Source organism: Ammodytes marinus (genome assembly GCF_949987685.1).
Source record: "Ammodytes marinus genome assembly, chromosome: 18".
NCBI lineage: Eukaryota > Metazoa > Chordata > Actinopteri > Uranoscopiformes > Ammodytidae > Ammodytes > Ammodytes marinus.
This window is the reverse complement of record NC_137222.1, coordinates 16,446,118-16,472,791: the sequence shown is the minus strand read 5'-3', so window position 1 is coordinate 16,472,791 and position 26,674 is coordinate 16,446,118.

Sequence of the window (26,674 nt, the reverse complement as noted above, 5' to 3'; positions counted from 1 at the left end):
CTTCATACCTCACATCCAGTCCTATGTCACTATGAGCGCAATGGCAATGCAATGATAGAACCCTGGTCTGTGGATGTTGAGTGCAAACACTAAGGTGTTCAAAACCAAACAGTGCATTATATTACATTGGCATGTGACAATATAAGTGTTGCCTTTGCACTGACAGGTGCAGTTTATGAAATGGGATATTATCACAAAGAAGATGCAAAAAACATGCCTACAGTAGGTCGATACCGAATACTTTACTGCCTTTAAAAGCAAATATACTGTTATCAAATAGTTCTATTATTAACAGATTGAATTGACAATATGACATATGACAGGGGTTGCCCAAACCTCGGTGTGTGACAAAACCTACAGAGACTCTGAACTTTCACCCAGCTGTACAGATTTTTAGAATGTCTTTCAGCTCCTTGTTTTGTTTTTCTGACTGAACATTTTGGGTTCAGTTGGCTCTTCACTCCCAACACTCTCATAGTGTCGTGTTCGTCAACAAGATTAACCTAGAAAGTGACAATGTGACAATGCTGTGTTTGCAACTTTCTTCTGCTCCTTCCAGGGGCCTGTTTCAGGTAGCTGGTTTTACATACTCTGGGTTTAACCCTGCGCTCTGAGTTGGTAAACTCAGAGCGCAGGGTTGATAAGCAACTCTGGGTTTTCGGTTTCAGAACAGTGGATCAGCGTTGGGTTAATCAACTCTGAGCGTGTTCACTCTGGGTGGAGCGTGTGCATAAAAGCCATCGTCAATGGATCGCTGATAACATGATTCACCATGGAAACAGAAGAAACAAATGATTGATCCTCCCACTTCTCCACTTCTCAAAAAAGAAAAAAAGAAATCTCCGCTCCTCCCACTAGAGTTAGAAATATTAACGAATGAGTTTATGGTAGCCTATGGAGAAGAATTAACGGGATATTGTCTCATAACTCTGATCTAATCTCCTCGGCAATTCAGAAAAAAACAGAGCAAACATTTTTTGTCAAGATAATCATTTCGCTTCCGTATGAGAAGCCATAGTCTATCTTAAAAAGTTACGCATATCAGCTGTAAAGTAATAAAGCTGGCGCGGCACAGCATTACTGACAGTGCCTAAAGCCTACTGTGCAGTAAACAGAACAGACTGTCGCTTCTTTTAAATGGGGAGTGAAATACATTAACGTCAAGACACATTAGGTGACAGTTTCCATTGAAGAGCCTGATTGATTTATTACCAGATCCATTTTCCACAAGTGATCACAGTTTAAATTATTATATCATTTTTATATTCATATTAGGCTATTTAACGAGGCTTGTCTGTGACTTTAGGATCGCACAAGTGAACTACAACGATCGCGTGCAGCCGCAGCGTTACATGAATCCACCTGACATAAATATGTTCAGTGGCACAGACGTTAAAAAACATACAATAGGCTACAAATAGGTTTATTAATCTGAATGTAGAGCATGTCACGATGTGTAAGGTGGCCGCCTATATGAACGGACCGAGGGCTGAGAACAAGGCTACTGATCAGATAAATGATTGGTCAAACGTAAAATCATCAGGAAATGATAAAAACATCCCGATGGAGATTTCTATAGAGTGATTTTGCTTCAAACTGTACAGGGACGCGTGTGACAGTGACACTCTTTCTTCAGTCGGAGCTGCAGCGTAAAGTGAAAACAAACTCAGGGTAGGTCTAACCACCTATCCAGCAGGTTAGACCCACGGCGTATGTTGCCGCAGTAACTGACTCTCGGTTGCACTGAACCTTCTACCTGAAACGGAAAACCCAGAGTTTCCACCAACTCAGAGCGAACAAACTCTGGGTTGCCTCAAAACCAGCTACCTGAAACAGGCCCCAGGTGACCATACACATCTTTTGTTTGCCGGTTCAAAGTTAAAGACCCATGTAAACTGACAGTGTGCTCAGCATCACTCAGAAACCCAGCCTTGTCACAGCTGTGGTCATATTTGAACACAAATTGGCTCCCTGTCTGTGTCAGTCTTCAAGGTGCTTCTCATGCCTTATAGAATAGCAAACAGGCTCGTCCCTTCACACCTGTCTGATCTCATTGTACTTTATATCCCATCATGTGCACTACGCTCTCAGAATACAGGGCTCCTGTCTGTCCCCGGAGTTCAAACAAAGTCAGCGGGCTGCAGAGCTTTCTCTTATCCCGCCCCTTTCCTCAAGAATAGCCTACCTGTTAATATCAGACAATATGACTCTGTCACCTAATGCTATTCAGCATCCTCCTGCATCCATGCTACTACCATCAGAAACTCCAGCTCCCCTCCAGTTACAGTCAAACAAGGCGTGCCTCAACGCTGAGTTCTTTGCCCTCTTCTCTTCACAATCTACATGCTCCCCCTTGGTCAAATCATTTGCCAACATGGTCTCAAATTCAGTTCATACGCTGATAACACCAAACTCTACCTCAGAGTCTACAGAGGGTGTTGTTTGATGTACAGATGGTAAATCCCCCTTCAGGAAATTGTAATTTGTGGTTTGGGCTATATTATATACATTTGACCTTGACTTGACTAACAACAAAAAGGACTCTGTTGTTTAAGTTGCGCCCAATCTCTCACAAGTGAGCACGTGGTATTACAGGACATTGACAAAATGAAACAAGCACCTAGAGGTCACGAACAGATCACAGCAGGCCAGGGAATGGACTGAGACTGACATTTCAGGAACCACTCATTGTTCAAGTGACACAGCACAAAGAACAGGTGATCAGGCTCTGATTAAACCTACAGAATGGCCATCATCACATTAATTAAATTGAGTTTCGTGTCTTGATTGTGTGAATAAAGGGAAAATGAAGGCTGTTATTTCGGTAGTTAGCAGATTGGACCGAATAAATTGGCGCCTCGTAATTTTTTGTAGAATTACTCCCCAAATGATCACATTGGCTCTCCTATCTTTCTTTTCTGTCCCCTGCTCTGCGTCCTCCTTAGAGGAACACATCAGTTGACACTTTTTTCAGCATTAACGCCTTTATGACAACCACGTACGCCTTTCTCTTTGCTTTTCTTTCCCCTAGTCTCCGTCTTTTCCTCCCATTAATAACCACAGCTGATGGTGTGGGGATGTTTAATGTTTCATCACGGCTCGTTTGCCGACGCCCTTAACACCCCCCCCCCCCCCCCCTCCATCTATGTCTGTACTTGCATTTTAAAGTGTATCCATTGGAATTCCCCTCAGTCCTGCCACCTGCAGCTCCTCTTTCCACTTAATATTCATTCATCTTTGCGTTTTCGCAGGAGTCCTTCCTTTTAAACTGTTGAGCAGCTGGGATTAGGCTGTTACATTTTTTATCACAGTGCCCTTTCTTCCTTCCGTCCTTTCATCTCCTCCTTCATTGCGCTGCCTCCATCACCCCTTTGCCATACCCACACCCACACACACACACACACACACACACACACACACACACACACATACACAGTGACAAATCAGGATACTATGTGAAAACTCTTGGAGCAGTAATCTGTGAAAAAGATAAGGTTATATGTAAAGGTGGAGTCGGAGTTTCTGGAGTACACTTCCTGAATTTTCTTTCTGAAAATCACTTTTTGTGAAAATCAGTCAATATCTCCTCATGAGGCGCTACCTGTCCGTGCGGTGTGTGAACTGGAATAATGAGCTGCTGCAAACACACAGACTAAGCTCTGTAAACAAGTATGTAAACAAAGGGTTTGCAAACAAAGGGGCCCTCCGTAGCTAGCAACATGCCCGTTTACAAAGCTGAAGAGGTGTATTACCACAGGATTTATTTTTAAGCAAACACACAGAAGGGACATTTAGCAGTTTGTGAGGAGATATTCATTGATTTCGAAAAACAAAAAGTGATTTTGACAATATGCGCTTATCCATATTTGAAGACTCCACCTTTAAGTTGTCACCTTTCGATTCTTTTCACGAGTGTCCTCAAAGCCCTCTCCCCTGTTGTCTATTCTCTCTGTTTTCAATTTGATTGGACGGCAATTACCTCTATGCCCGCTGCATTCCTCTCCTCTTTGTCTTTCGTACCATCCCTCTATTCCTCCCCCTCTTCCCCCATATAGCGATAGTGCCGAACAATCAGTTTAGAGTCGTGGAGTGGTGATCAGTGGAACAGTTTAAGTTTTATTGTCCATCGGAATTAATTCGGTCGATACGGGTCGGCGTGCAGATGAAGCTGATAACGGCGAGTCAGGACTCCGGATCAATAAAACTCTAAACTTTATTGCGCCTATAAAACTTATGCGTATAAACACAGAGAGGGAGACTCATGCCAGCCTTTGGTTAACACACATACACACAAAGATGGCAGCTTTGCCCTTCCATCTGTCTTTCCCACAAACATCTGGGAGGCGGTCTGACAACTGACAATGTCGCTCTATTCAACAATATTATTTTTTTGTGCTAGCATGGAAGGATTTTTGGGACCCAACCAGTGAGTACAGCAGCTGGCTGCGGGCCTGGATTTGGGAGCAAAAGGACAGCATGCATGGGAGAGAGTTAAAGCAGTGAAGAGGGGGTGTCAGATAGTGTAGGATGCAAACACTTTTAAAAGGAGAAAGTTGTCTTGTTAAGACAAAGGCTGGCCCTGCTGGCTGCGCAACAATACCTTCATTTCAACGTGGCAACAACTACACCGTGCCAACTTCACTTGGCATTGTGATGTATTTGTTCCTACATAGTGTCTTTACTTCTATTTTCTGTCAATCAATCTCAGTCTGCCCTCCTTTGTTCTGTAATCATTGCTTTGGCTTGTAACATAAGAGGTGCTCTGTGTTTGGTTGACTGCTTTGTATTCACTGCAACACTTACTTGAGCGTTTTTCTATCATGTATATAATACATTCACTTACTGAAATGTTCTGTGTGTGTTTACTTGCATTTGTGTGAGTGTGTGTGTGTGTGTGTGTGTGTGTGTGTGTGTGTGTGTGTGTGTGTGTGTGTGTGTGTGTGTGTGTGTGTCCTAAAGTGCATGGGTGCTTTGTGTGAGGTATACTGCATGGAGTCAGAGAGATGCATGACCAGACACTTCTGTTATGACAGCTAGCAATGAAAAACCTCTTCTCGGCGAGCACCCACTATTGACATTGCCATCGTTTGCCATCCATTCTTGTGTCAAGCAGCACATTACTCACACTGAATACACAGTGTGAGGCACAACAGAGTGGCATGGTGGCGTTAAGGTCAATGATTAAGCCAGCGGTTCGGAACCCCTTTGGCTGGTGACATTCAACAATGTATTTGTTTTCCATCTATTTAATGGAGAGTTAATGTTTTTTCTCTTGTTATTTGAGCTGTAGTTTAAGACTTTAACAGCTCTAAGGCTCTTTCACTCGCATTCATTTCTAAAAGCTTTACAACAACTGCTCCAAATGCATTGTGTAAAGTTAATCCATCACTCTGAATAAGAAAACAACAGTTGTATTGTTGTATGAAACGGCATATTTGCATTATACTTGATCTAACATTACAGATGTAAGCTGGGCCCATTGATTGAGTCACTCAGGTGAATAATCCGGGCAGATATGTTTCATCACATGATGTAGTATAGCTGAAAGGTTGTGCCCTCTGTTTTGCCAACACTGCATACATGGGACGTTGAGATATTGAGTTTCATTTGTGTGATTGATTATAAGCGTTGCACATCAGCACAAAAGTTGATTAGTGATCCTGACTGCGGTTGATAAATATAGGGTTAACATAAGCCTGACTATGCCAGTCTGTGGCCGATAACATGTGTTGTTGTACAGCATATACAGATAACAACGGCCAAAATGTCCAGTTTTACACCCACAAACCTAATAAACCGCAAATGTAAATACGCTCGAACATAATAAGTATTGTCTTTGCAGGGATTTCTTACAATTGTAGGAAGGTAACATCTTCAGCTTTCAAAATTGTAAAAGCTAAACAATCAGTGTGGACTCTTTATAACAGACGGCAGGTCTGCACTTCCCTGTGCTCTTGCCCTTCCCATTTCAAATATGTGGGTCTGTTGAACCTAGAACCTCACAGTATCAGGTAGGCTCTGTACCCCGGTTTAAAATGATTTTACAACTTAGTCTTAGAATTATTGTTAACATTCAGTGCAGTTAAATACAGTATGTATACTATACCGTATTGGTATACCTAAGGGTGAACAATATATGTGATTGACAAGGACAAGAAGGAGAAATTATGTCTGTGACATGATATGAAGGGCATCCAGACACACGATCAAACATGCAGGCCATAATCAATAACATCAAAAAAGTTTGCTTGGCATACACATAATGATATTCTGGATGGAGTATTACTGAGGAGACAAAGGCTAATAGTCAGCTGTTATAGTCAATCAATAATTCGCATTTTTTACTTGGTTTTATTGTATAGCTGGTGAGTTTTTACTGAACCCTTCATATAGGGTTAATTATGATTGGTTGTAACTATGTCATTGGTAGAGGGACATTATGCTGGATGTGTTTACATCTCCTGATAATTGATCACTTGTTTTTGAGTACAGATGGCCATCCAGGTGAATAAATATTCCCCAATGACACATTTCACATACTGATACAGTGTAATGCAGTTTATTCTAAGATTCCATGATACATTCTGAGAATATTGGTTGCTATAACTCAACACGTCATCATGTATATTGTGGTTCTAAAATATTTTTCAGTGTGCCCCTTTAACTTTGAGCACCTCATCCCATCTTTATGTTGATGATGATGCTCTCTCTATTACATCTCGTTTAATTCCTATTCTCACTGACTAGTTCAAAGGGTGAAACTAAATTCCTTCACATAGTATTGGAAATGATCAGTTAATTTGCCTTTTGTGGAACACATCAAATATTTAACTCACTTTCCTAACCATCATGCCCAAAACAAATCTCTAAGGTGTTGTGCTCCAAAAGAAAATCTAGTACAAGGCACACTCACAAACTGGTAAACAAACACACAGAGCCCCAGTGTCATCAGAGAAGATTCGTCACACTTGGCAAAATAACCGTAGGGATGGAAGATTGGGAGTGAAGAACATGTGACAGTAAAGGGGTGTGTGAAGTGGAGAGAAAGATTGCAGAGAGAATAGAGACCGAGACACAGGGCTGGATGGGTGAGTGGCCTTTGTCTAAAAAAAAAAGAAGGGAAAAACATGACCAGGGGCATCAGCCATATCCGTGACTTCCATCTGTTACACTGAAAGACAGAGAGCAGGATAGAAAGATATATATGAAACATAGCATCATTTAGAGATCTCATCTCTGTGTGTGTGTGTGTGTGTGTGTGTGTGTGTGTGTGTGTGTGTGTGTGTGTGTGTGTGTGTGTGTGTGTGTGTGTGTGTGTGTGTGTGTGTGTGTGTGTGTGTGTGTGTGTGTGTGTGCGTGCGTGTGTGTGTGGTAAAATCAGCAGCCTCTTATAATAGGGGTTGATGTATTCTAGTGGTAAGACCAATGTTAAATAATGCCTTCAGGCAGTGCACAACTGGTGAGAGCAGACACACACAAACAATGGCAAAACACCCTCTTCATGCACACACACACACACATACACATTGCAACAACCATGTACTGTATAGTGTACCTCAGAGGTTTCAACTGAAGGTCAGACAAACACATCATCTCAGTATAGATAGGAACTATACAATTGAAAAGGGCAAACACACATTCAATTCATGAATACATATGAATTGTATTAGATAGAAAGTCAGGAGCACAGCATGGGCTGTCTTTTCATAAACTCTATTTTATGGACACTGACAATGCTATGATTTTGTCAATAGACCCATTGAGTCAGAGGGTAAATCTACAGGTTTGTATTTGCTCAGAGAGGATTAAAGAAGAAAACAAATCCAGTGTTAATACATAGCCCTATGTTCTGTAAATAGGCATGTTGCTGGCTATGGTGGCCCCCCTTTGTTTTTAGATATCAGTTTACAGAGCCTAGGCTGAGTATTAACACCAAATAAAGATTTCAGCACAGTATGGAGAGGTATCGTGAGGAGATATTCACTGATTTTGACAAAGTGATTTTGACAACAAGCGTTGTCTAGAATCAGTCAGTGCGTTTACATGCAGACTCATAATCGGGTAACTAAACGAATAAGACCTCAACAGGACTTTTAACCTGCATGTAAACACCTTTATCCGATCTACTTCGGACACAAATCGGCACAATAACGGACAAGAGAAGTCGGATAAGAACACCTAGATAATTCGTTCATTGTCGGCTTTCTCTCTGCATGTATACAGGGATCGGACATCTCATATTGGACTTCTCGTTCTGTGCTTGTGTGCCTGCGCGTGATAGGCTACACCATGGGTTATTGACGGAAGAGAAGCGGACGTGGCTCTAAAACCACTTGTTGAAAGCATGGTTGAAAGGGCTACAGCGCCACCTAGCATCGTGGAGACAGCCATGCATCGGACATTTATCCGATTTCTGAAAGGCCATGTATACTCAGACAAGTGACACGGTCCGTTCGAGTGTCTTGTTCGATATATGTGATAATCCAATCTAGTTGTGCCATGTAACCGCACTGACTGACTCCATGTAGCGGACTGGTGTAGCTTAGTCTCTCTCTCCGAAGTCTACATACTTCATTTCTCTCAAAGACATAGACTTTTACATTCTCACCAGCAAGCCAGTAAATACATACTCTCTTTCCTTAAAACACACACTTTGCATGTGAAACAGAGGCACACTGGCACACTCCCCTTGCGGCTGGGCAGGCTGAATGGCTCAGCTGTCCAGTATTGACAGCAGGATTGATGTTGTCTGATTCCCAGGTGACTCAGTTGACCACAGTCAGATAGACCTCTCCTCAACGCTTCACTGGCTCACTGCACGTGTGTGTGTGTGTGTGTGTGTGTGTGTGTGTGTGTGTGTGTGTGTGTGTGTGTGTGTGTGTGTGTGTGTGTGTGTGTGTGTGTGTGTGTGTGTGTGTGTGTGTGTGTGTGTGTGTGTGTGTGTGTGTGTGTGTGCTTGTGTGTGTGTGTGTGGAGGGAGAGGAAAAGAGGGTAAGCGTATATGTGTAGAGTATGCATTGGTCAACATGCATTGGAGAAACAACAACAAAGAAGTCAGCATAGGGAAACACTCAAAAATGTAGATTAATTAATTAACATGTACTGTATCTGTGTGTTTCACTGGGTACACTTACTCACTTGGTTTATGTTAAATACCATTGCATTTCTATTCTACGACCTTCCTGTTTTTTTACATAAGACAAATATACTGATTAATGTAATACTTTCCCCTAGAAATTATGCTTATACACGACAAATGTGCAATTAAAAGTTAGAAAGGGACTTGAGGAATACAGTCGCGTGTCCTAGGCAACATGCCGAGTAGGTTGTAGCATACATGAGTAAACCTGAATTTTACATGTATTTATTTTTTTACAATGACTAGAAGTTCAGAAGTTGACTTGAAACTCCTTGTAGGTAGATAATTGGTCATGAAAATTGTATCACACATTTCTCTCTCTTTTTGCTGAAGTTAGATCTTGGGCAAGCTAAATAACAAATTCCATCATATTCCCCCATCTACACATGAGTCACTCTAGTCTTGGCCACTGGAGCCTCAGTAATGCATTTAAACCTTCACAAGAAGCAATGAACACATCCTGCATAACTTCTTCCTCGAAACTGTGATCATTACTACATACTGTAACCTACATTACTGTTAATAGCACACATTAGCACAGGGACAATGCCCTCTTGTGTTAATGTAATATTACAATATTCACTGTAATGCTGTTGGAAAATATAGACGATATATTATTGATGGGAACGTCTGTAGTGGCTTCTTACATATTTAAAACTCTGTCTGTTGGCTTCAGCTAAAAGGCTGCGGCGCTGACATCAGTGGGCATCTCCACAGGCCTTCCTACATGTTTTACAAACACTATTGTTTCATCATTTCATGCTTAATTTATGGTTGAACATGTGAAAATGTATCTTGGTTGGCCAGGTAGCCTCACAGGCATGAGACATTCATTATGGGCATTATCTGTACAAAAAGTAAAACTGAAATTAAACTTTTGCCGTGGTCGGTCGGCAAACGAGAAAATTCATCCTTCTTGCTCATGAAATATTTGAGTGCCATCTTCCAAATTGTTCAGTGTCGAGGTCAAAGTCGTTTTGAACAATTATCCGCAGCCATCTTTGTTGTTGACTATCTCAACTTCAACGGTGCATGCGCAGCAGCACTGTCTACATCCGGTTACGCCCGCCCATATCAGGTAGTACGATTTGATTGGTAGCTCCGAATTTTCCGACATAGTTAATGAGCTTCAATGGTTTGTGCCCAGAGTAGTATTTTAAGGGTAGGAGAAAGTGGCACATGCTATGTTGTGTTTGGCTCAATGCTCTACGGTATTGAAGCACCTTTGCATCAGCTCCCTTCATTTACTTGTGATAATTATTCAGTCTTCGTACATGACCACTAAACCAGCTTTCTCTTTATGTCTTTGGAAGTGCTGTGTCATCCTTACATACCACTCATTTCTAATTTGCATGTAACTCACCTCTTTCCTCAGACAACGGCCCCCCCACTATATCAGTGTGGAAGGAAATTGTCCGTATTGCCGCAATTGCAGCAACTGGAACAAGAACAAGGACGGAGAGCAAAATGTTCCGCGTACAAGTAGACACCTGATGTTGCTACCTGTCAGCACTTGACAACACTGTAAGAGATAATGGAAATCTGTTTAATATGAGTGTGATGAAGTGAAAGAGCTTTGATTACATCTGTTAATTTCAACCTCATGTACGGACCATTGGAGTCATACAGTACTTAATATTTCCATCGATGTGGAATGCATAATACATTTCACACGCTAGATTTCGTCATAGCCTTTCGTGAACTCGCTTCCTAATTATTAGATGAATCTATTTTTTATTAGCTCTGCTCTGCCCTCTTCCCCTTGTCAGCCTCACTTTTTCATCCCTGCTCTTGCCTCACTTTTTTTTTCTAATCACCCACTTTCCTCTGTCCTCTCTTCTCTGTCCTTCTTCACAGGAGCTTCATGAGACTTTTTTTTTGGCATTTTTCATGCTTTATCGATAGTGTTAAGAGACATAGGTGAAATGGGGCGGAGAGGGGAGTGACATGCAGAGAACGACCGCGGGCGGGAATCGAACCCGGGTCTGCTGCTGGGCCCCGCCCGGGGGGGGGACGCCCTACCAACTGAGCTAAGGGCGCCCCCATGAGACATTTCTTAAGACATAGCCTTACTCAGTTTCCCATCTCCCTGGGTTGCATGCTCTGTCATATACCCAGGGCCGCCTTTATGCACGGGCTTACCTGGGCTGAAGCCACAGGGCCTACGAAGATCAGGGGCCTCTCAAAAAATAAAAAATAAAAAAAAATTACTGTCTCAATATAGGCCCCTGATCTAGAAGGCCCCAGACATTGTCACAATACATTATTGACTGGCTCATGATAGGCCCCTAATCTTCGTAAGGGGGTGGGGGGGGGGCATACGGAGATCAGGGGCCCATCATGAACTAGTAAAGAAAAGGGAAAACAAATCACATTATTTTTGGCCTATGAAGATCAGGGGGCCTATCATTCACCAGTACATTTTTGTTATTTTTCTTTAAATAACATTGTTTGGGGCAACGCAGATCAAGGGCCCATATTGAGTTGAACAAAACAAATAATTCAAAGAGAGAAGTAAGTTTGGGATAAGGGATTTTTTAAACTTGTATATTTTTGTTTCTGCTTTTTGGTATTTCTGTGTCTCCAAATTATTCCAGAAAATAGCTCACATAGGACACAGTTGATTTAGCCTTAGTTTTCTTCTCAAAGTGCACCAGATTGATGCATTTTACTTTAAAAGGTTCAAATTTTTCTTCCGGGGGGGGCATGCCCACGGACCCCCCTAGAAGGTCCTGGGTCCCCATCACTGTCTCCTCAATAACTTTAAAAAATACTGTAACCAACCATGTGTGTTAGGTTACTAAAAGTCATTAGACCAGGAATGGGTTTATGTACATGTTACCTTAAGTGATTTTGTATTTCATCAATAGAGATATTGTGGTGTAGACAAACATGGCTTTAACGCATCTGTATTGTAAGACCGCTGCCCGGGGGGGCCTACGAAACCTCTCAGCCCCAGGGCCTAGTGGCAGGTAAAGGCAGCCCTGCATATACCATCCTAGCCCAAAAAAGACTTTTCAAAGAGCCCATCACTACTTTTGATTTCACAAATGTATATAAAAATACTATTAATCATTTGCAATCCAAAGTTCTGGCTCAGAAATGGGTTTAATTGTAAATAGTGTAATTTCCTGTGCTGATTATCCGTTGCGTTGTCTGCAGGGCTTCAATATGACTAGTTGATCTCAAAGTGACCCTCTCAAACCTTAGTCTGATACCCATGTTCCACCAACATGAACGCATTGTTGGAGATTGTATTTTTAGAATGTTGCTTCTGGCTCTGCCTTGTTAAACCTAGCACCAGCTTCGGTCTGGCCACGAAACCGCCTCTTTGGGGGAAAAAAAAGACTGAGGAGAGGCAATCAAGATAAAACATAAAACAAAGAAAAAAATGCCATATTGTATTTTATTGACTTTTCCACAGCTTGTACTTTTATATTGCAAAAGTTTATATATTTATATTCTCTGACATGGACTTGACTGCTGGGTGTTTACTTTGTTTTTTTAACAGTGAAGTCATCCTCTATTGCTTGCTAGATCTCCTCCACCTCACCTCCTTGTTTAGCAAATAATAAGTGTGTAGATAAGTGTGCAGATGTTTGCTTGGTATATAGGAGTTACTGTAGGTTTACTTTATTACAATGCCTTTATCATAGCACACTTCTTAATTAGGTTTTTGTGTGTCTTATCTACATTCTGTGCATAGACTGGGCCCCTTTGCTTTTATCACTCAAGTTGCCGGCGGGTGGCACAGGCTCTCTTGTGTGTCGGCCAAATGATGTCCATGACCAGAGCACCTGCAGCACTGTGGTGAAAGCGGACGGATTAGGAGGATTACATTAGCAGTAGGTGTGATAGCAGCTGGCTTCAATCAAGGCCAATCAGATCAACATACTTTCATCCCTTTTAATTGCAGTGCACACCTTTGCTGTGGTGGACCGGCAAGCTTTGTAATGTAGAGGAGAAGGCCGGAACAGATTACCCTATGAGGGGACCAGCTGTGTGAAGCAAATTAAAGGTACCATGAGGATTATTATTATTAATTTATTTTGTGGTAAACTAACAAAGGTATGTCCACATGTACACACTGTGCATATCCTTTGAGGCTTAATGAAAAAAAAAATAGCAGGGAAGGCTTTCATAAGAATTTGAAACATGCATTGAATACGTCCATGTTTCCTTGCTAGCAGTCTCCCTGTTTGTCTTTGTTTGGTGCATTGTATTCTCAACAATTGCTAAGGCAGTTGTTGACATGAAGTTCCTTGTTCTCATGCTCTCTCAAACAATGCTTAGAATCACTCAAGGAGATGGACATTATAAGACATTAGATATAGGGTGTAAAGTTCAAATATAGGAATATATATTATGCATATATCTAAAATAAATAGCCTATGATATTTTTAATTAAATTGAATACAGGAAATACATGTACTGCGAAATGTGCGCATATGAATAGCTAGTTTATATATAAACAGGTGTAGCGTATAAACATACTATGTTCGCTGACTAGGAATCCAACCAAGGCTGCTGTGGTGAAAGTGCAGAATCCTAACCACTAGAACACCAGGGAGTTGCGCACTCAAGGAAGTACGGATGTTATTGGTTGAACCACAAAAAACAAGGTTACACATTTGCCGGTACAATGTTTTTGTGTATTCAATGCTGTCAAAAAAAGAAATTCCCTATTGGCCGTCTAGGTGTGTTTTGATGCATCTCAGAAAATGTAAAACATCTGTGCATGTAATAGTATTACAATCCTATTATAAAAATGTTTTACAATAAATAAATAAATTAAATAAAAAACATAAATACCATTTATAAATATGTATGAAATTGAACATAGTCCACAAACACAAGCATCACACTTTCTTTGTACGCCTTCCCGTGCATGCCAGTGTGCCTCCAGACAACAGGGTGCACGTGTGTGGCTTATATTAGGCCTGGGTGACCTTGGGGTGCACCTCTATTCTGCTGTCAGGGGAGCTTGCATCTGGCAGGTTAGGAGTTCAAATCCCACCTGACTTGAGCCTGATTACACAGCCTTCTGGTGCAAAAAACACACAGGTTTATAGGGCCGGGTTATGGCCTTTATACGATGTAAGGTCACTAATCCAAATGTGTAAACCTCAACCATTCAATAAGAATGCATCACTTTATAGAAAAAGAGTCAAATGCCACTCTCTGCTTGAACAAAAGTGTCAGTTAACAAAAACAGATAAGGTGTTAACACAATTGTATTTTGCTGTAGATGGAAAATGTTGTGAGAAACAATTTTCACATTTGCTCTGCTGTCTATCTATCATTTACACATACAATTTGCTGATTATTTATTGTTAACACAGACAGTATTTTCGAGACTTGGATATGATTCTACTCAAAATATAAAACATAGACAAAACCACATTACCAGCATCATCATGTTCTTATTCTTGCGACGGTAATATTCTATCTTCCCCACAAGCCTGCTCTCAGTCACATTCAATCCGCAAGTCAACCTTGCCTCCAGAGGTTGATATTACACTAAAGACAGTTACCAGTAACTAATGAGGGACTTAGACAGCGTCTCACCATAGATTAGAGCCAAGGGTAACAAGAAAGGACACAGGGGGATGACTTCAAACAGCTCCCTCATGTCCCTCTGGCTCCCTGTGCCGAACCTTCAACCCACACACACACACACACACACACACACAGGAAAAAGTGTTTGTTTAAACAATTCTAACTGCTCGGTCACAAATACGTTACAATCAACACCACATACATGCTTGCAGGTTTTCCATGTGCTCAGGAGGTTTCTCCCTTCATCCCTTTATGCCTGCGTATTACTTTCATTCACACACACACACACACACACACACACATGCATGCAGGCACGCACGCACACACACACACACACACACACACACACACACACATGGTGAGGAGTGTCTGATGTAATATCATGTCACATTTGATCTCAGAGCCATTAGTTTTTAATGCAGATTAATATGCATGCTAATATTAGGAAATGTCGAGATTTAAAACTATTAAACCTAATGATTGCATGTCTTCTGCTAATTCACATTAGTTCACACCTGGAAAAATGTGCTTAGCATCAAGGTGCACCCGTGACCCGTTTGCATTAGTGCAACATCTATCGACAATCTATTTTAATGAGGCAGAACGTTGAGTTTAGTGTTATTAAGACCTTGGTTATTGGACACGGTAGGTACATTATAAATGAGAGGAAATACTGTTCAAAATCCTTATTGATCTGCAACAAGCAAGCATCACAGATGAGCTCAATAAACTCAATAATGTACATTACACTGCGCCACATTGAATGGAAAAGAGACCGTATATTTGTCCATTGGAAGCAATCGTTTAGTCTGCAGCATGATGTCACATTTATCCAAATGAAGTCTATGGAATGACAGGGATCTTTTTGGGTAAACTGGCAACATTTAATGCTTAGGGTTAGTTTGTATGTAACTGTGGTTAGACGGGGCTTATTGTTAGTTTGTATGCGACTGTGGTTACACATTGTGTGCACATGTACACTCGTTGCCATTGATGTTTAATAAACATATTATTAGTATGGGCCTCCTGGTGTGCTGAGCATTCACCTTTGAATATGTGTGTTATGACATGTACACCACATGACTGATTTGACATCCACATTTTACTTTTTATTAATTCACTTTTTGTCCACTACAACTTCTAAGATAAATTATATTATTCTAAGACATACTCTATCTGTATTATTTAACAGTTTATACTGTGTACAGAAAGAGTAGGGGAGAATGGGGTTATATGTCACACGGGTTGGTTGTCACAATCGTTGTATCTCGGAACCAGAAGGCGCTGTCTGTGAAATGTTGGTATGTAAATATCCAGAATTGGGTTCAGAGGTCACCTACATAGTCTTCCTTGGAGTTAGACTGCTAAATTTGAGGTGAGAGGACTGTTTGTGTTTTTCATGTCAAATTGAAAATATTTAGCTCCTCAGTATTTTTCTTCTAGGCTTTTACACAATGGGTTTATAACAAAACACTTGTTACCCATAAAAAGTGTGAAGGGTAAACTATAGTTTAGATTGTGGTTAGCAAGCTAATTAGTTGTCAGATGATTGTTGGCCTTGATACTAGCAAGAAATTCAAGTTGGGGTTGGTCGTCACATTTTTTGGGGGGTTGGTTGTCACATGTTATTCAAAGGCTGCAGCCAGAAAAGGAACCCAATAACACAATAAATTGTCAAGCTGGATCCTCACTGACACCCCAGAGAAGGAGAGAATAGAGCAGGAAAAGGCAGCTAGCATGCAAAAGAAAAAAGGGCAACAAAATCAAAACAACCCAGTGCATCCCAAACTAGACCAGCTGCCAAGGCTACAGTAAGTTATGTAGGCCTATTTGTAAACTTGACAATGCAATTAAACGTTCTAATTTAGTTCTGCTTTCTTGCCTTCTTTTTAAGATTATTCCCATTAAGATAACATTGTGACAAACAACCCCATAGTTTGTGACAACCGACCCCTTGATGGGGTTGGTTGTCACAATGTGTAAGGGTGTCTTTGATGATTATTTATTTATTTATTACAATAAGATAGAAGAAGTGAGGGGTACACATTTCAAGCCAACACCTTAAGCTTCAATTTAATGTAGGAATGACGATTAAAAGATGTTTAGGTGATGAGCAATTCTCACTAGAGTAAAAAGTGTGCCTACTTGCCCCGTTCTCCCCTATTGTGTACCAATATTAAAACATTTAAATATGATTATAGTGCCTCTCTCTTCCCCCATAATTTGCATACAGTCTTTATGGATTCAAGTCGGAAATAATGTGCATGCACAATTTCATAAGAGCTTGCTCATTCTCACACCTCGCAGATGCATTTTCTGCAGCCATATTACATGAATATCAAAGGGCAGCACATTGCAGCCGCTCAGGATAGTGTTTTATACCCACAATTAATAAGAGCTACTAAAAGCAGTGCTTTCTCCACACTGCATGATTTCCAATAAAAGCTGACACTGGACACACTCTTGCCAACTAACTTGGACCTTCTCCACAAAACGCACCCACACACACACACACACACACACACACACACACACACACACACACACACACAAATACTCACACTGATGGAGCTGACACATTCTCAGATATATGGACTGTCCCAGCATAACCTCCCACAGCGCTAAAGAGCAGAAATAAAGCTGTTTTCACATCATAAAACCAGCAGTGTAAATTCACTGTCCTTTTGAGGATTCTACCATTTATCTCAGGGACTCAATAGAAAGCCCTCAGTACTCCTCAAGTAATGGTTAAGATATCAGTGGAAAACCTGGCAAAGAAAAAATACCAAACAAGAAGAACATTGAGAAAAAAGAAACATTTACTCAGCACAGTGTTTGTGATTGTTCAGCTGTGGCCGTGGTGGGACTTAAACCAGACCGTTCCGAGTTGAGTTTGCAGAGGTTAGGGGAAGGAATGAACGGACAGAGGAAACTTGAAAACAATAGAATAGAAAAAGTTCAAAGGAAGAAGGACAGTTCTTTTGGGGACAAAAAAAAGGAAAACGAGACACCCATAGGTGCTAAGACATGTAGACGTAAACACAGCCAGGCAGAAACCGGCAGCCGCGATGTAGACAGGGCTGGGAGACAGACAGTGAGACAGATGCTGCAGGACAGGAAAAAGCCCCCAAAGGCCCTTGTGGAGTCAACTTGTCAACAGAAATGCAATTTGCCATCTCACGGTGGACCATCCGGACAGGGAAGATGATGGTTGGTTATCGGAGGAGAAGGGAAGGGGGTGGTGTAGCCATAGGTTGGTGAAAGACAGTGAGAGGACAAGAGGAGTGGTGTGTCTCGCAGTGTTAGGATCTGCCTGTCTGGGTTGAGAGAATACAAATCATTGCACAGAGGCGTCCGCATGCACAAGGCACACACAGGAAGACTTTCATCTGCCAGACACATGACATTGCATAAGACAAGACATTTAGCCTGACACTCTCTCAAGTAACAACACCCTGTTGTGTGTCACAGATCATCGTCACGGACACAAATACTTTGACTCTGTCATCCAAGGTTGTGTCTAAAATCCCTCCATTGTTAAGTCATTCACTTTCCCCTGAATAATGGAACACGTGTGTGTTTGCTGAGCGATGAGCAGCAAATTGAGATCCGGGTCACTTGTTAATTATCATTTTTGTTTCATCATTGACTATTCAGACAATGGTAATTGTTTCATCTCCAAAGTACATTTCTTGTTGTGTCTACTAGGTCTGAATTTGCATCAGCATTACGTTTGCACACTTGCCCTTCAAGCTGTCAACACTACCGTGGAAGGCTTTCACAATGGTCATGCACCTATACCATCTGCTTTGGAAATAATGTGTTAATTGTGCATAATAATCATGATATGTGGCTGAATCATGCACACATCCACTGGTATAGTTCTTTAAAATGTTGCCTTACCATCAGTTAGGTACTGTATGAATATTTCATTGCATTGTGTCCCAAATGAATCCCATGTTTAGCAGTGTAAAATAAGTGACTTTAGTGGTTAACACGCAGTCATGATTATTGATACGTAAGGCTCTACAATAAGGAAGCATTGTTGCATGCTGCATGCTAACGCCAATGGTGCTAGGAAAACACAAGTACAGTTAAAGTGAAAAGGGTGTGGGTCGTTTTAAGGATCCAATAAGTTCAGTCGAGGGGTTGGGCAGATTGTGCGGTTGCAGTGATTAAATTGCAGATTGTGTTGCAGGGTCATGGTCCAGTGTGCTGTTCTTGAAAGAATTAGGTGCTTGAAATATTGGAGCACAGGGTGTGAATAAAGTCACAGTGTGCAAGTAATCAGATTTAGAGGGTGATGTAGACAATGCACAGTAAGCAATACTAGACTGTATTAGCAAAGTGTATGGGCAAGATAATGGTATATTGCATACAAACAGCAGAAAGGCAAACAGTTCTGTTGACATCAGGGTTGAAGTAGGACATTGCGGTCTGATTAAACAGGTCCACACCTTGAGGTGGGCGAAAAAGGAGTTTGCTTCTGATTTAATATGCTGCCACACAGTGCCAAGAGGAAGCATTGGGAACAGATGGCTGGCTTGGTGGGCAGGGACGGTGGCAATTTTTCCATTTCCCTTCCTGCAGTCAGATGCAATGCATTTCATTAATACAGTTGACATTCCACTCAACCCACTCGACAGTGAGGGAGCAGAATGTGTCAATTCAATGCATGTAACAATGGTGCCAACATTGTTTGTGAGACATTAATCTCACTTGGTTCTCAAAGGAAGCATGTCCTTTCTGGGTTAGCTGCACTTGCAAAACATCTGAATGTGTGATGGAATTTATCCAACATGACATTGGTCCATCATACTTATCTGTTGGTCACAATGTTCCCAAGGTTGATGTTACCCCTCAATTCAGGACCTAGTTTCTAGTTTGAACTCAACCCTCAGTTGTGGGAATGTCTACACAACGGTTGATTCTTGCGTTAGTTGTGCATTTGAATGAAACTGTGGATCAGCTACGGTAAATTGGCTTAGCAGTGGCATGGCATCAAATGAGCTTTGAAATACAGAACCTATAGCTGTTGGCCCTGATCCGCAACAGTTAATCACATGAACTGGCTCTGAATGGGTTTACTTTTACTCCAGGCCTACACATATGTGAATCGGTTGAAAGAAAAAAGATGTGTCCTCCACTATTAAACATGCCTACAAACATCACATTGTATCACTGATCTCTTTCAAAACAATATTTGTTGAAGTATATTCAAGATTTTGGTAATCTCAAACATTTACATGCAATACCTTTGGCATTCATTGGAATGGTTACAACGTATGGCAATAATAATCTTTATTAAGGATTCAGATGGTCCACTCACATCCAACATACACACACACATAGAACACATTAAAATACATTACTCAATAAAATACTGTACTAAAATAGGTGCAAGCTATCATGCCAATGCTTTCGAAGCCTGGATGTGAACCGATAGCCCATCATAGGGTTGGTTAAGCCCATAATGATGCCATTCTCTGACAAATCCAAACGACACATGAAACTGAACATCAACTTTCGCAACAGTGCCTGACATGTAGGTACATTAGAGGACACAAATAACTGGCTAGCACTGTGCCACCTAGGAACACGCAGCAACAACCTCATTGCATCATTATATGCCACTCTAAGCCTCTGCATACTTCTCACTCTGTAAGAGGACCACAGATGAGCTGTATACAGCGGCGTGACATAAGCCCTAAACAGAGCACACTTAACATCTGTGGAACACATGGAAAATTTCCTCAACATCATGTTGGCCTGTGCATATATTTTACACCATTGACGACGAATGTCACTGTCATCCATGAGATCATCTGAGAAGACATGTCCTAGATATTTTAATTCCCTGGATATTTCTAATAGTCCATTTGAGAGGTGGAAAACAGGAAAAGAGGATTTTTTGTCCTCTCTAGATCTCACAACAACGACCTTACTCTTTTTGGCATTATAGTTGATGTCAAAATCTCTTCCATATTGTGTACATATCCTCAACAGCTCTTGTAACCCAACAGAATATGGACAAAGTAAAATGTTGCAATGTTATATGTATGGCCTATGTGTAAGCAAAGAACAACTCGCACATCAATATGTTTTAGGCATTTCATTTATTTCAGTAATAAGTGTGACCGAACCAAAAAAATTACTTTGGAAACTCTATGTTAAACTGTTCAACATTCAAGTTGATTTCACCATACATGACGGCTTAAATCCATCCTCTCTTTTTCTTCCCAGCCCTTTCTTTGATCATTCCATCATCTGCTTATATGCTTTTCATCCCTTATTTCTTCTCTATCCTCTTTTATCGTTCCATCCTTCTGGCCCTCCTCCTCATCCGAAGTGGAATCAGATAGTATCTATCTTAAGCACCACTCCCCATTCCTCCCTGTGATCTACTTCCTCCCCTGTTGAAATGCTGTAAGTCTTGCTGGCCTCTTTTCCAGAGCCAGTTTTACTGCAGTTTATGGATGCTCAGATAAAATGTATCATCAACTTGAAGTGCTACAGTAAACTTCCAGACACAACTCGATAGAAAACAAGTTACAGCCCAGAGTCAGCCCAAAGGCAAATCAAGTCTTACCCAAGTCAGACCAATGGACATTAAGCATTGCAAAAGAGATGTCTGCTCTTTTCAATGCAGATTTTCTTTGATGGGGCTATTTGCATTCAGCTGGGCATTTATACTGCAGGGCATATCCCTTGATTACCAGGCATCAACCGACAAATTCCATTTTGGCAATATTGCTAGAAATATATTCTTGTAGTAACATATATTTATAAATAATAATAGGACTGAGACAGTGCAGGATATGTTTTGATCATTATAATAAATTCTTTAAAAATGAAAACTGTTAAAAACTAAACTATAAAAGTGATTTCAAGTTCAGCATATAACATGTTCATACATACTGTTACACAATGCTGCTGCTAAGCTGGCGTAAATGTGTATTATGTTGCAGCTCCTTATTGTAATAAGAAGATGCAACTCTTCTTGTGAACCCTTGAGCAAGGTCGAACCCACCCTGTCCAAATATTATGCGATGTGTCTCCAAGGGTCCTATTGGAGAGCTCAACTACAGGCAAAGTTTGACCTTGTCACAATGTCATGAAAGCATGTTATTTGCATGTCACGGAAAGAGAGTCGGTTAGATTCCCCCCAGTATCTGCAGCATTGGCAACCCTTTGACAAAGAAAGTTAACTATGTGTTAGTATGAAACTGAAAAAGCTTCATGGAGTTAGATGTATCTTAACGGTGGAATCAGCAATTCTGGAGTACACTTGTTGTAAAAAAAATAAAAATAAATGTTTTTGTCAAAATCAGTGAATATCTCACAATCCGCTCCCCATCCGAACTGTGTGTGCACAGAAAAGGAAATCTGGTGTTAATATACAGCCCAGGCTCTGTAAACCTAGACTCCACCTTTAAATAATCCAACATTGCAATACAATTCTTAAAAATGTGGCGTTGCTTGTAATACATTATGAGTTCATAGATGAGTATATGTATTGTGAGATCGTAAGATATTCCTGACCATGCCCTGATGAAGAAGAAAGAATCTGAATTAAGCCAATGCTTGCATCGTCACGCCTTTTACAAAGCACTGGCTGGAGGGCTATTGTTTTTGTAAAGAGCCAATGTTTACTTTTACTTTGTGTTGCTGCAGTACTGGCTGGGCAGTCTCGGTTAACATCACATTCCTAAATATACCAATGAAAAATGTATCAACAACAGCAAAAACAGGTATCGCTATTTGTGTCCCTAAGTGGACGGTTACTTAATTATCTTGAAAAAAGAAATGTTGCCAAATTTTCAGTTCATACGGTCAAAGGTGACAGACGTTGGTGAATTGGAAGAGGGCATAAACACACAGCCATACAATTTATTTAATGGGAACGTTGGCAGGGCGGATTTAAACAATGTTCATTTTGGCTCCAATAATCTAAAATACTGCAGAATATATTATTTCTTACAAAGAGCAAGATTAATCAATTCTACTAAAAAATAAACTTATTGTAATTCTATTCATCCATCATTCTGGAGGTAAACACAACACAAGCAAGTCTGAACACATTTGCATTAGAAGCCAAAGAGTTCCTGGTGCAGCAAAATACCAACAGTTAAAATGTCAAATCTATTCAAATGTGTAATGCAGCTTAACCGCTGCAGCCCGTCCTCAGAGAAAAATACACAAATGATCGTCTGCTAAGACCTACAGTATGTGTATTGACTTCACCTTATCTTTGAACCTCTTCCTACAGTCATTAAACTGACATGCTGACACTAAAACAAAACCCTTCCTCTGCAGCCATCCTATCTTTCTTACTCGTCCTTCAGAACAGACAACCCACAAACTCACCCAACTCGGCATCAGTTCATCTTGATTCACATTCGAAGAGAGGCTGAAAGATAGATGGAGGAACGTTTTAACACTAGGAGAGTCTGTGTGTGTGTGTGTGTGTGTGTGTGTGTGTGTGTCCTTCTTAAGGAGACTAAGCGTTGAACTGCTGTATAGTTTAATCAATAGTACAGGGACATCAGCCCTTGTCATTACACTCCAGTGAGGTAGAAGCTTTTAGACTTCCTAATTCAGATAAGGCGACTCACCATTAGAAAATGCGGAAAAGAAGCTTTGTGACAAATAAATAGTCCCTATGTTGCATTTAGGGGTCGTGTTTGTGAAGGGAATTATCCAGTCAAACACTGAAGTGCTTAAAATAATGTTTGGCTCCAAGATACTTAACAACGTGTACAATGTAAAGGTATTGTAAGTAATATGAAACCATTTTAAACATTGAAGTAAGTTTGATTTGAACATGTGATATACTGTATTTGAACCCCTACTGGGCCAATCAGTGCTAAGAGGGAGTCAAAAGTTCTTCGGGCAAAAGGCTTACACAGAAACAAAAGAAGAAGTTAAGATCTGAACTTGTGCAATATGCTTTGGCAAAGCTTTATAATCTTCTTAGGAAAGCAATGGGGCTCCATCCGGTCCTATGATTGCAGCTGGATAATGTGGAAAGTGTCCCGGTGAGCAGGCGAGGAGAAAAAAAATATATATATTTTGACACAGAAACACATAAACGGATAACAAGCAGATGACGCAAACATAGAAAAGAACAAAAAAGAACTGACGGGGCACAACACGGATCATGGAGGTGCAAAAAAAAAAAAAGGGAGACGGGCAAGTGAGCAGGAGGGAAGTGGAGCGTTATCAGGGCGCCCCAGCCTCTGCAAATACAGGGCAGCAGCAGTAGAGTCACAGGCAGTATGGTGGAAACTGCATTTGCATTGAATGAGAAGCCATTGCCAAAACCTGCTGGCTGGGATGAGGAGAAGCAGAAAACCCCCACTTCTGTCTATTTGTTTACCTCTCTTTCTTTTCCCCTTTCTCTCTCTCTCCTTTCTCTTTCTCTCCCTCCCTTATTGTGTCTATCCGAAGCTTTTCGAGCTCACAATAACGTCATTCACCTCCTCTCTTTCCTTTTTGTCTCTCCTCTGACAGACTGCTCTGTCTCTTTGATCTATCTACTGGGTCATTTCCCTGTTACGTTTTTATTCTGAGTCAGAGGCACTAGTTGCCCTTTCACAAGGTTAAGTGTGAAACGGTCTGTGGATTAAAGTCTTACATAAAGTAGCTTCACAAGTATCAGCTTCCTTTACCAAAATGATACTCCCACTCTTGTATCCCTGCAGGAGAGAGAGGGGGGGAAGATAGGTCAGAAAAGGGAGGATGAGAGAGATGAAAGAAACCTGATAATATTTCTGAAAAAAAGAGAGAGACCACTTGTTTGTTCATTTAGAAACATATATATCATTAGTTAACTCATACAGGTTACTCAAAGGTTACTTAATAACAGACTAGAAAGGCTTCGATGCTAATGAACCCGTGTCTAAAGATCTGACATATGTGAAACTCCACAGAGGCCACTTACTTAATGAATGGTTCATGGCTAATTGAGTGAATCGACTCACTCGGCACAGCAGCACTATAAACCCCCAGAGGGATTCAGCGTCTTTCAACTTCTCAGCGCACTTGAATGTTGAATGTTCTCCAAAGATCGGATAGTCTAAGAATGTCTTTTGGTTTACAAACCCTATTCTGTGCTGTGTCTGAAATCGCGCACTTACGTAAGTGCACTTACATTGAGTGCACTTTATTATCCCTACAGTACACTTACTTATAGACGCAGTGCTCTCATTTCTACAGAGCACTGTCCAAACTGCCGTCGCGCACCTACCGGAAATGACTTTGCATTTTGACCGTTCTTCTTCTGTGTTATTTTTTTCTGCTTGCGTTACCAATAGCCAAAACAGGCACATTAGTCGCGGAAAAACTAAAACAATATATAATTTAACTTTTGTGGAGCGCGTCCGTCTCCACGGTTGCTTCAAGCTCCTCTATTTTGATTAGAATGTCCCGTCCTCTCCGTTACGTAGGCAAGATGGCGGCCGTTGAGTGTGGAAAGTGTCCATTGCTCCACACTCAAGTTTTAGACCGTTTTGAGTGCACGACAGAGGAACTTACAGTGCACTTCATTTTGGCACACTCTCCGGTTTTGCGCAAAGTGCACTCAAAAAAGTAAGTGTAAGTACAGAAGTGCGCAATTTCAGACACAGCACTGGTGTCTAAGTAGTACATTCTAAAAAATAAAATGCTATGTAACTGCCTTGCTTTATTGAAACATGTTTTTGGTAGAAATAGTTTGATCAACACGGTATCAATTCAAATGATGGTAATTCATAGTAAAGGAAGAAATAGTGTGCATTTGAACATATTTTTTTACCGTGTGTACTATGTACAATACTCAGAGTAGGACATCATTTTGAGAGGCACTCAATGTCATGCAAAGGTTAGAGGAAGTATGTTGAAAACAATCAAGGTACCTTAACGCTAGTAGATTGAATACAGTGAACCGACACATGCATTTTACTGACACTCTCTTGTAGAGAGGGTTAGAGTTACATTTCTGTATTTGCTAAAAAAAACAATATTTGACTGTGCTCATAACTGTGAGCTGTTTTTATTATTTTAATTTAAGAAATTAAATTATACCTCTTTCAGATATGCAAATATGAAGATGTCTTAAGTCCAATTAAGCTTGAGAACACTGGGCAATGGGATCAGGATCAAATGTGACATTAATCACAAATTGTATTACATTTTTTATGAAGATTTGGACTTTGTTTTAAATGAACACATTTCATTTACAGAAATAATATGATGTGATATCGTTAATGGACTACTCTGCCAAAGTGTACTCATAATTTAAAACTGTTCAAATGATGGATGAGGACCATCACCACACACACATGCTCACATACAGCTGCCGTCTCAACGCACACCATGCAACAATGCAGATAAACACTTAGAGTGACACTTAGAGCCCACCCTCACACACACACACACACACACACACACACACACACACACACATACACACACACACACACACACACACACACACACACACACAAACACAAACACACAACTTAACTCAACTAATTTTGTAGTTAATGAATGCCTGATTAAGCCCCTGCAAGTTTGTGATGACTCATTTCATGAAATAGACAGTGGGGCAATCAAAGACACAGAATTTAGTCAGAAGTTGAACCCTCCTTCCTCATACTCCTTTTCTTCTAAAACATACCTTGCACTATGTATGTATGTATGTATGTATGTATGTATGTATGTATGTATGTATGTATGTATGTATGTATGTATGTATGTATGTATGTATGTATGTATGTATGTATGTATGTATGTATGTATGTATGTATGTATGTATGTATGTATGTATGTATGTATGTATGTATGTATGTATGTATGTATGGATGGATGGATGGATGGATGGATGGATGGATGGATGGGGGTGAAAAAGTGGCAGGAAACCTATACAAACAAATCCGAGGGAACAGGTGGAGCAAAAACAAAGTGGTGTGATTATGAAGGAGGGGAACATTTATG